At 38.4% G+C, this 12,426-nt stretch overlaps 1 long non-coding RNA gene across 1 annotated transcript; it reads left to right on the top strand.

The window, feature by feature from the left end:
* Positions 1–8,608: 8,608 nt before the first annotated feature.
* LOC136254219 (uncharacterized) lies at positions 8,609–11,467 on the top strand. Its single transcript, XR_010700376.1, has 3 exons — positions 8,609–9,725; positions 9,839–9,900; positions 11,356–11,467. It is a non-coding gene; the product is annotated as an uncharacterized lncRNA (long non-coding RNA).
* Positions 11,468–12,426: the final 959 nt, after the last annotated feature.

The following is a 12,426-nucleotide window of genomic DNA, read 5'->3' as shown; positions in this document are numbered from 1 at the left end:
TATCATGCAGTGATACTGTGTGGAGCCTGTAGTTAGTGGTTATTACTAGGAGTCTGTAGTTAGTGGTTATTACTAGGAATCTGTAGTTAGTGGTTATTACTGGGAGTCTATAGTTAGTGGTTATTACTAGGAGTCTGTAGTTAGTGGTTACTACTAGGAGTCTGTAGTTAGTGGTTATTACTAGGAATCTGTAGTTAGTGGTTATTACTGGGAGTCTATAGTTAGTGGTTATTACTAGGAGTCTGTAGTTAGTGGTTACTACTGGGAGTCTGTAGTTAGTGGTTATTACTAGGAGTCTATAGTTAGTAGTTACTACTGGGAGTCTGTAGTTAGTGGTTACTACTGGGAGTCTATAGTTAGTGGTTACTACTAGGAGTCTGTAGTTAGTGGTTATTACTAGGAGTCTGTAGTTAGTGGTTACTACTGGGAGTCTATAGTTAGTGGTTACTACTAGGAGTCTGTAGTTAGTGGTTATTACTAGGAGTCTGTAGTTAGTGGTTACTACTGGGAGTCTATAGTTAGTGGTTAGTACTAGGAGTCTGTAGTTAGTTGTTACTACTGGGAGTCTGTAGTTAGTGGCTACTACTAGGAGTCTATAGTTAGTGGTTACTACTAGGAGTCTATAGTTAGTGGTTACTACTAGGAGTCTGTAGTTAGTGGTTATTACTAGGAGTCTGTAGTTAGTGGTTACTACTGGGAGTCTATAGTTAGTGGTTATTACTAGGAGTCTGTAGTTAGTGGTTACTACTGGGAGTCTGTAGTTAGTGGCTACTACTGGGAGTCTATAGTTAGTGGTTACTACTAGGAGTCTATAGTTAGTGGTTACTACTGGGAGTCTATAGTTAGTGGTTACTACTAGGAGTCTATAGTTAGTGGTTACTACTGGGAGTCTATAGTTAGTGGTTACTACTAGGAGTCTATAGTTAGTGGTTACTACTGGGAGTCTATAGTTAGTGGTTACTACTGGGAGTCTATAGTTAGTGGTTACTACTAGGAGTCTATAGTTAGTGGTTACTACTAGGAGTCTATAGTTAGTGGTTACTACTGGGAGTCTATAGTTAGTGGTTACTACTGGGAGTCTATAGTTAGTGGTTACTACTGGGAGTCTATAGTTAGTGGTTATTACTAGGAGTCTGTAGTTAGTGGTTATTACTAGGAGTCTATAGTTAGTAGTTACTACTAGGAGTCTATAGTTAGTGGTTATTACTAGGAGTCTGTAGTTAGTGGTTACTACTGGGAGTCTGTAGTTAGTGGCTACTACTGGGAGTCTATAGTTAGTGGTTACTACTAGGAGTCTATAGTTAGTGGTTACTACTGGGAGTCTATAGTTAGTGGTTATTACTAGGAGTCTATAGTTAGTGGTTACTACTGGGAGTCTATAGTTAGTGGTTAGTACTAGGAGTCTGTAGTTAGTGGTTACTACTGGGAGTCTATAGTTAGTGGTTACTACTAGGAGTCTGTAGTTAGTGGTTACTACTGGGAGTCTATAGTTAGTGGTTACTACTAGGAGTCTGTAGTTAGTGGTTACTACTAGGAGTCTGTAGTTAGTGGTTACTACTGGGAGTCTATAGTTAGTAGTTATTACTAGGAGTCTATAGTTAGTGGTGATCCGTAGTAGTGATAACCACTAACTACAGACTCCTAGTAGTAACCACTAACTACAGACTCCTAGTAATAACCACTAACTATAGACTCCTAGTAGTAACCACTAACTATAGACTCCTAGTAGTAACCACTAACTATATAGACTCCTAGTAATAACCACTAACTACAGAACTCCTAGGAGTCTGTAGTTAGTGGTTACTACTAGGAGTCTGTAGTTAGTGGTTATCACTAGGACTATGGGTCCTGTAGTTAGCGGTCACATAGTTGTTATCATGGGAGCTGTAGTTAGTGGTCACATAGTAATTATTTCTAGGAATATGGGTCCTGTAGTTTGTGGTCTCATGTACAGTTGTTATTACTAGGACCAATGGCGGATCCAGGATGGGGCATTTGGGGCAAATGCCCCCCCCCCCCTCTCACCTTGTAGAGAAGCTAGCCATAGCTACTTCCGAATAAAATACTGAACTTTGTCAGGCCAGGATCAGTTTTGCTATTAAACTTGTGAAAATATGGTAGAATTTCACCTGAAATCAAAGCAAACCAGTCAAACTAGTTGTGAAATAGTTACCCAGCACCTTCGTACGTACTAAGCGCCTCTAAAAATAATTATCGTGTTGCTGTTGTTTAAGACATTCGAAACCTTTTGAACAGCTTTTAAGAGTTCACAACCATCTGCAAAGGGCAAAATTCAACAGTGAGACACTACAAAGAGGTGATTGTTTGGTGCTTCAAAAATGCAGCAACTAACTTGTGACAAGAGAATCTACTTCCCCACCACCTACAACTTAGCCTATTTGTGCCCCTCCCCTTGCCAGCTCCTGGATCCGCCCCTGAGGACTATGGGTCCTGTAGTTAGTGACCACATATAGTGGTTATTACTAGGACTGGGTCCTGTAGTTAGTGACCGTGCACAGTTGTTATTACTAGGACTACTCACAGACCATAGCCTTAAGCTGTCACGTATGAAACTACCACTTTATCACGTGACGTGATTGCGTTGTTGGACAATGTGCAAATCTTGCAATAATTGGTTATAAGTAAGAAGCTGGTGAATAAGCTTCATTCAGTAGGCTTCGTTACTTCATTGTGGCTAGGCGTTACTCAGAGGATAACTAACGAGATTAGTAACTTCGTTACTTGTAGTAATAATATTACATAGCTAATATTAGACTCCTTACAGTAACTATATTACTTAGGTAACGCGTTACATTTGTAAGTAAAGTAAGTCGAGTTATATTACCCGTTTTTATAGCGTATTTCGTTAATAGTTACCACAAAAGTAATAATAATTATTACGTAACGCGTTACTTACTTATGTAACGCGTTACTCCCAACACTGGTTGCTTACAGAAAGAAGTATCTCATTAAACACTCTTTCAACCTATATAACTCCGGCTTTATATATTCAATTGCAACTCTTTGTAATTATTAGCCTTACCAATTGCAAATTCTGGGAAGTACACTTGGGCATATTACCTTGTGGACATAGCTATGCACTTTTAGTCTTAGTTATGGTTAACTAAAACAATGCCACATTTTATATAACTTTTTTTGGTGCATACTTTTTTTCCGCTAATAGTAAGTTCATATCAATATCATTCCAGTATTGCTTCACAGCATAACGGGCCGTTGGAAAAGTATACAGAATACAGGAGCACACTTGATAGGTTTAGGGCAGGCATGGGCAAGCCAATTGGGTGCATGTTCATTTGTCTGCGTTTGTCCCATATGTTCTGTTGTAACTCCAATTCTTTGTGGTGTTAACCACTTATTTACCTAAATTAATTATAAAAACAATAATATTAACCAAGAAGTGTGTGCCTGTGTGTTACAAGGGGGTTCCATACATCCTCAACAATTGACATCCACTTTTCTACACATCATCTAATTCGGATCATTGAGCTGAGTCATTTATTATGTAGTTTGAAGTGATTGGATCAATTATGGCAGAGTGATGGCCTTTCAAAGTTTTCTACATTCACATAATACACATACATACATACGTATAGACATTACATACAAACTTTGCACATCACAGTCAGTCAGTCAGTCAGTCAGTCAGTTAGTTACAGTATTATGTGTAGCTCAATTTATAATTAATGTCCATCTGGTGGTTTTGAATATTAATTTCAACACTTCGGAAGACGGTGTTACATAACCCATGGTGGACATTAATTAGAATAGGGTTTATTACTCAAAATCATCATTTTTGTGCTACACATATACATTTGCATTATGTATATATGCCCAAAGTATCACCTTGCTTAGTTTAAAATTGTTCTTAATCTATAATGCTGTATATATAGTAGTTTGGTTCCATATGTCCTAAACAATCAACTTACAAGGGGGTTCCATGCGTCCTCAACAATCGACACCCACTTTTCTACACATCATCTAATTCAGCTCATCGAGCTGATTGATACGTAGTTTCAAGTCACTGGATCAAAGATGACTGAGTTATGGCCTTTCAAACTTTTCTACATACATATTTTTATATGCATACACATATACATACATATATATATACATACATACATACATACATACATACATACATACATGCATGCATGCATGCATACATACATACATACATACATACATACATACATACATACATACATACATACATACATACATACATACATACATACATACAGTACATACAAACTTTGCATATCACAATCAATCAATCAGTCAGTCACTCACATCATGCAAACTATTATGGGTTAGGGTTATTGTAAATGGTGATGGCCACCTGACCCTGTCAACCAAGTTAGTGAACAAGGTTGTCTCTGTAGTTGATCAGGTTTTATAAAGTCTGAACAGCAATGTTTTAGAGTGGCTAGTGAGTTTTGGCCATTTCTATACTGCTGTAAGTGTGTCTATGAATTTAAGTTGTGATGTGATAGACACTGAAGTGTTATGTCAACCAATGTGCCTGTTTTGTTTTGTTTTCATATTTTTTTTCTTCTCTTTATCTTTCTTTCTCCTTACTCTTCTCTCTTCTATTATATGTCTCTATGCCCTGCAGTGTTGCATATGTGTCTATACTGGTTACAGGATAGCATAGTATACACTATTGAATCATACAATTTGCCGTACAGTTGATTTGAAAAGGCATGAAGATTGTACGGTGTTTCAGTTACAGGTTGAGGTGAGCTCAGTTTGGTATATACTCTCTGCTATGTTTCTTGCAGGTAATGGCAAGTCAACATGAAATTGTTTGTTGTGATAGACTCTTAAGGCCATCCTCAGCTTAGCAACAGTCATTGGTATTTAATCGCAGCCTATTTGTGTTGTGTTGTATGACTTAACAGTCATGTACCAAATGTTAAAATAGGAGGGACCCCTCAGGCTGTGTTGAAGACTATGCCGTGTTCAGCTGAAGAGGCAAGATTGTATTCTTGTATGATACACCTGTCCAGTGTATGTCACTATGAGTTTGCTGAGATAAAGCTGGATAGCTATGGCAACAGAGTATAGTTATGTTGGTTTAAGAAGATCAGTGGAGTATGGTTGTGTTATATGACTAGTTCAATGGGCTCACACTGTAGCTGTTTAGCTACCTACACTTTATGTAACTGTGTAATGGTGGAATGCTATTTCACCAAGGTGGCAATGCCATTGTACACAATCTTCAGGAGTAGATAGCTAGTGATATAGCTAGTCACTCTGGTTCATTTGAATGTCTCTGATTTAAACATTAAGTCACTGCACTGGTACAACTGGTATGTTGTATCCCGGTTTGGGTTTCTACGCTGCGACGCGTTTCGCTTGCGCCGGGGCAGTCAAGCTCATCAGGCGGCTTCGCCCAAACTCTTAAAGTGACTGTTTACTTAGATATATGTACTAAGTAGTCTATGACAAGGATTTAACATTGCCAGAGTGGTGTTGAACTACACAAACGCTCAGTAATCCGACAAAGGTTAGTTCGGAATACCAGTATAAAGCGTCTGACATAGTATGACATCACGGCGTGGGGACGCTAAGGTTGCCAAGTGTCTCAAGTCATCTAAATCACGTGGATAAGTGATATTATTTACTAGGAGTTGCTAGTAAAAGTCAAGGATGTAAGTTTTTCACGTGATTAAGAGTTTCTTTTGTATGTAGCGTCAGTTTGGTCAGTGTATTAGCTATGCAATGCAACTCTGGTACTTTTATTGAAGTTCAACTGACTAGCTGTGTATAGCTAGCTGTTACTATGGACAATTAGGTTGGGGCATATCAGCTCTATCAGTTAGGATAGTGCTGTGTTATACTAGTTAGGTTAGGGATTCGCTATACTAGTTAGGTTAGGGATGGAGGTCTGTAGGATCACGTGAGGAGTAAGTTAGTTAGGGTTAGGGTTATTGTTAGGGTTTTGGTTGTCATCTGGCCTTTCAGCTACCTTGGCCTTCTTGCTTACATCATCTTCACACTCTTCTGATCTATCCCTTTTACTCCTCTCTCTGTGTTCTTCTTCTGAGCTCATCTTAAAAAGTAACTAATAAACTTAGTGTAACTATCTGTTTAAGATACCAATAATGAACAATAAACAAACGATAACAATAACAATAGCAAGTACAAAAATAGCAAGTAGAATAAAACAAAGTAAAATAAACTAAACTCAAACAGAAAACCGGTTTCGGCCTAAAGCCTTCTTCAATTCTGTGAGAGTGTGTGCAATGGGTGCTGCTTATATATGTGGGGAATGGCTGAGTCAGTAGGGGCATGTTTAATCTTGAAGTTGCCTAGTCATCAAAAACGTGATCAGTCAGGAAAGAGCTTATGTAGTCATCAATAATTAGGGGCATGTTTAATCTTAAAGTTGCCTAGTCATCAAAAACGTGATCAGTCAGGAAAGTGATTATATAGTCAATAATTGTTTGATCCTAATTACTTTGATCAAGGTGGCTTTTTTGCTATGATGTTGAGTCCAAAGGGTATCTTTGTCTTTAATGTTGTGATCCAGTCCATTTCATTCTTCTTTCTTGTGCTTCTGTCATCATGTTTGTCAATTATGGTAAGTTTGTAGATGGAAAAATCTTTGTTGTGTATTGAGGGGTGGCGGTAGATCGGTAGGTCAGTTTTAGCTGTAAATTTGTTTCGATGGTGTCTCATTCTTATTCTAACGGTGGTACCTGTTTCTCCAATGCATTGCTTTTGACAAATAGAGCATTCAAGTAGGTAAATAGCATTTGTTGTGTCGCAGGAGTAGATGTTATCAATTGTGTGGTAAGACTTTCTCTGGTAGCTAGTAAAGTGGCTTTTGTTCGTCAGCGTTGGGCAGGTGGCACAGTTTGTAGTTCTGCATTTGATGTTTCTTGCTGGTAGCGATGGTGGTTTCCAAATTGTAGGCGTTACTGAAGCTTCATTGTTTGGAAGTGTGGTGTTAACTGCTGCTCTTGTCAATAATTTTCCAATTGTAGGTGGGGCTCTGTAGCATACTCGCGGTCCAGTGGTAAGTCTACGTCTGAGATTGTCTTCACATAGTAACTGAGGCCAGTGTTCTCTGATGATGTTTGCTGTTGGTATGGATGGGTCAAAGTTTGTGATAAAGGTGACTCTGTGTTCTGATGATTTCTTGCTGGTTGTAGTAAGGTAATCTGTCCTCTGGCTATAATCAGGTGTTTGCTGTTGGATGGTGGTGTTACTGTAGTTTCTTTGTACAAGTTTGTCTTTGATGAAGTCTGATTGTTCTGTAAAGCCTGTTTGTTCCGAGTTGTTACGTAACATTCTGATCATTTCTCCTTTAACTATTCCTTGTTTGGTAGAGTTTGGGTGGTGAGAGTTTGCTGGTAGGTAGCTAAATGTGTTGGTTGGTTTAAAGTAAGTGCTGGTTGTCAATTGCTTGCTGTTGATAGTGATTGTCAAGTCTAAATAGTTTATGGATTCGGTAGATGTTTCACTTGTTAGTTTGATCGTAGGGTGGCAATTGTTGATGTCAGTGACAAGTTGTTGTAGTTTTGAGGTGGTGTCAGTCCAAATGATAAAGATGTCGTCCAGGTATCTTCTATAAAAGTAAGGCTTGTCTTCTCGTTGTAGGATGTGTTTTTCTTCAAAGTTGGCCATAAAGATGTTCGCAAAGTTGGGTGCCATCTTTGTACCCATTGCTACGCCTTGTACTTGTAGATAGAAAAGGTTACAGAAGGTGAAACAGTTGCACTTGAGGATAAAGTTTAATAATTCTCTGAGTAGCTGATTTGGTGGTTGTTGCGGTGATTGGGTTTCTTCTAGATACTTTAGGACAATGTCAATTGCTTCATCTGTTGGAATATTGGTATACAGTGAGCTTACATAAAGGGAGGCTAGAATGGTATTGTCGGGAATGGTAATGGCTTGTAATTCTCGGAGAAGTTCAGTGGAATTTGTCAGGATTTGAGGGATGTTCTTCACAATAGGTTTAAGCAGTAGGTCCATAAAGTGGGATAGATTACTAGTGGGTGATTGTACTGAGGAAACAATTGGTCTCACTGAGATTGGATTTTTGTGAAGCTTCTTCAGAAAGTAAATGATAGGGGTTCTTGGGTTGGTCGGAGGTTTAATGGCAGGTTAGGGCTGTAACTGGTGTCCCTCAAAAGCGGATTTTTATCTGTTATTTTGGCTCTTTCTTGTGTAAACATTTCACAGTGTGTAGTGTAGTGTTTGTGTGTGTGTACCCGTGTAGTGTAATGTGTGTCCACCTGTGTATATAGTGTGATGTGTGTCCACCTGTGTAGGCTTGAGCCAATTATACTTTGAAAATTGCCTATTATGCTTTTGAGCAGTGCTCAAAAATCCAGCCTATTATGCTAAAAATTATACTCTCAATCAAAATCTAGATTATGCTCAAGCACTGACTGTTTTATTAGAGTATATCTGCATTTCTTGACTGCTGTATTAGAGTAAGTGACTGCTGTATTAGAGTACCTCGATCTTATTGCCATGAAGTGTGAATAATCAGACAAGAAATGGTAAAAATAATAACACTACAAGGTTTTTGATGTGAAATGCAGTAATAATGTGCAGTGTGTTCATGTTGTGCAGTATTTTTGGAGTGCGCATTGCACATTTTAATTACAATTTTTCCTATTATGCTGGCATAATGCTTGATGCTTTTGCTAGCCTATTATGGTCAAAAGTATACCAGCATAATTGGTGCAAGCCTACACTTGTGTAGCGTAGTGTGTGTCTAGCTGTGGTGTCCAATTATATTAATTATATGTAATAGTTATACCACAGGCACGAGTGCGTATATATGAGGCAAATGTACTTGTGCCTGTGGTATAGCTAATATTTTTGCTGTCCCTGTTCTTCATGTACAAACAACACACACACTACCCCTTTTTACTCTATATGTAATTAAGTAGTATATTTAAGTAGGTAGTTAGTTTTTGTAATTAGCTATTGGCAGTTCGTGCCTTTAGCTATCAGCCACCCCACTCCAATCACCAATTATCATCGACACTCTTGTAATCAACTATAATTTTGTACATGTACGGTGTGGTTGTAAAACTAATAAATAAATAAATAATAAATGAATATACCACTTTCCTTTGATGTATTTGAGAGTACCTTTGATGTGGTCTGGTATTATGTCAAACTCCTTTGAAGTGGCTTAATATATTATTATGGTTACTATATCAAAGTTTATTAGTTCCAACTATACTATGTAAGGTTTTTAACAAACCTACATCACCAAGAGACAGTTTTGATTGTGCGATTCAGTTGGTCTCAATTGAGAGCCACAGGAGACTCAATTGTAAACCACAGGAGAACTGGAAAATTCAATCCCACAATCACCATACTTTTGGTTCCATATATAACAGAAGGGAGCACAATGGTGCATCAAAGAAATCTGATGAATTTTAGGAAAGTTTTATGAGATATATGCACACTTAACTGTGCAATATCAATGTTATTGCACAGCGTATATCTCATTAACATTCCAGAACCAGTGCAATATGTGATATATACACTGGCTTTTCCCTTTGATCTGAGGTGTGAAAATGGTATATGTGTGTTTAATATTCTCTGCAGGGATAATATATGCATCTAAATGTTGGATCAATGATTCATGTTGCTTTATAATTTTACAGGTATTGGTATTGAGTCGGAGCCATGTGAAGATATTTGGGGGTTGGAGTTATTTCTAAATAAAGGTACATGATAGTGTTACACTATACTGTACTGTATTGATATTTATGTGTGTTTGGTATGTATTTTAAAGTGATTCTGTATATCTGAAATTTGTACTGTTGATGTGTACTTACAGGTGGTACCCTACTGTAGCAGTGAAGCGGAGACGTATCGGATTTGAGTTGTTTGAAAATGCAGGTATGAATTTAGTATCTGTCCTCTGTGTGTGTGTGTGTGTGTGTGTGTGTGTGTGTGTGTGTGTGTGTGTGTTTAGTATGTACTCTAAAGTGATGGTGAATAGAACAGTCACTCTAATGCAGCCACCATATCAAGGTACTCTTATTCTTATAGAGCAGTCACTCTAATGCAGCCATTAGATCAAGATACTCTAATAGAACAGTCACTCTATTACAGCCACCAGATTGAGATACTCTAAATAGAATGGTCGTTCTAACACAGCTACCAGATTGAGATACTCTTGTGTAGTGCAGTGTTGCATGTGACTACCTGTGTAGTGTAGTGTGTGAGTTTACCTGTGTAGTGTTGTATGTGACTCTAAAGTATTTATTAGAGCATAGCTCTTATATGGTTTCTTGTGCTGCAAATGATTGCTCGTTGGATGTTCCCTGGTAAAATCGTTCACAGGTTGCCCTACTGTGGCTCATCTGATCACATACCTCATCTATGCAACTTGTCTTGTGCTTCTTGGTTTCCGTGGATACAACTTGGCAATGGATTGTGGCATTTGGAGTTTCAAGATTAAAACACTTGGCAACTTTGTTAATGGCTTCTGATACATACTACCTGTGTAGTGTAGTGTGTGAGTCTACCTGTGTAGTGTTGTATGTGACTACCTGTGTAGTGTAGTGTAGTGTGTGTCTACTACCTGTGTAGTGTAGTGTGTGAGTCTACCTGTGTAGTGTTGTATGTGACTACCTGTGTAGTGTAGTGTGTGTCTACTACCTGTGTAGTGTAGTGTGTGAGTCTACCTGTGTAGTGTAGTGTGTGTCTACTACCTGTGTAGTGTAGTGTGTGTCCACTACCTGTGTAGTGTAGTGTGTGAGTCTACCTGTGTAATGTAGTGTGTGTCTACTACCTGTGTAGTGTAGTGTGTGTCCACTACCTGTGTAGTGTAGTGTGTGAGTCTACCTGTGTAGTGTAGTGTGTGAGTCTACCTGTGTAGTGTAGTGTGTGTCTACTACCTGTGTAGTGTAGTGTGTGTCCACTACCTGTGTAGTGTAGTGTGTGAGTCTACCTGTGTAGTGTAGTGTGTGTCTACTACCTGTGTAGTGTAGTGTGTGTCTACTACCTGTGTAGTGTGTGAGTCTACCTGTGTAGTGTTGTATGTGACTACCTGTGTAGTGTAGTGTGTGTCTACTACCTGTGCAGTGTAGTGTGTGAGTCTACCTGTGTAGTGTTGTATGTGACTACCTGTGTAGTGTAGTGTGTGTCTACTACCTGTGTAGTGTAGTGTGTGAGTCTACCTGTGTAGTGTTGTATGTGACTACCTGTGTAGTGTAGTGTGTGTCTACTACCTGTGTAGTGTAGTGTGTGAGTCTACCTGTGTAGTGTGTCTCGATGTGTATTGTGGTGAGTGTGTCACTGTCTCGCATAAGCCTCTACGTCACTACACATATTTTGCTTTTGTTGCAGGTAGCCATTTGAAATGAACAAACTAAACTTGATTTTTTTTATTGTGTATAGTCAAATATATGTTCTATTTAGCCATGATTTTAAACTATGTTTTTATTGTTCCATATTGAATTCATCAGGAGCAGTGTGTCTGTGTGTATTTGGTGCATGTGTACGTGCACATGTTATTAGATTGATTGAACTAGTGGTGTAGATAATTATACTGTATGAGAGAAAGTAAACATGTTCAAAACAGATAAGTACAACACCTCGGACACATGCAACAATAGAGATGTAGGAAGCTACAAAAATAAAATAAGCTATAGTACAACACACACACAAACTACAAAGGCAAAGTAAATGTTCCAATCTACACAATCACATGCCAAAAAGATCTATTGCGAGTAACTGATTGCTTGATAAGCAGCTTTAGGACTAGAATATTTCTAAATTGCCATAGACTGTTGTATTACTGCTTGGAGGGCCTTCTTATGTATTATGTCACAAATAATCTACTGATTCTCATTGTTAGCCATTGCATGCTGCTGTAGCTCAAGATTATTTTAATATTCATGCTAAAAGTGCGACCACGATATTAGGCAATCACATGAGTGCACTCCTACAGTAAGTTGATGACGTCACTGTTTGACTGCTCTATTAGAGTAGTTGAACATTCTATTATTAGAGTACGTCGACTTTTCAACCTGTGCTCATAGACATCAATCTCTTGATTCTCAGGTCTTTAGAAAGACAAGTTCTCTAACCCTAATTCCACTCATTATTCTTGTGGATGCGGATTGCCCTATAAAGCCTGCATTGGCCCTGCAAACGTCCTGCTATGTAATTCAGGGGGTGTGGTATGCTAGAATAGTCGCAACTTACAAGGGCTAGTTTTTTCATTCCGTGCTAATGTTCTTAAAATTTAGTGCAGGTTTTTGTAGACTACTTTTCCTTTATTATAAATCACTATAGCAACTGAACGTTCTATTAGTATTAGAGTATTTCGATTCAAACTCGTGACGACTGCGTGGTGAATCAATTTTGCCAGAACCTTAATACGTAAAACGATTTCCAGGTGCAGTACTTCACAGA

Source organism: Dysidea avara, chromosome 4 (genome assembly GCF_963678975.1).
Source record: "Dysidea avara chromosome 4, odDysAvar1.4, whole genome shotgun sequence".
Lineage (NCBI taxonomy): Eukaryota > Metazoa > Porifera > Demospongiae > Dictyoceratida > Dysideidae > Dysidea > Dysidea avara.
The sequence above is the reverse complement of the archived record's forward strand: the minus strand, read 5'-3'. Positions and strand labels throughout refer to the sequence as shown.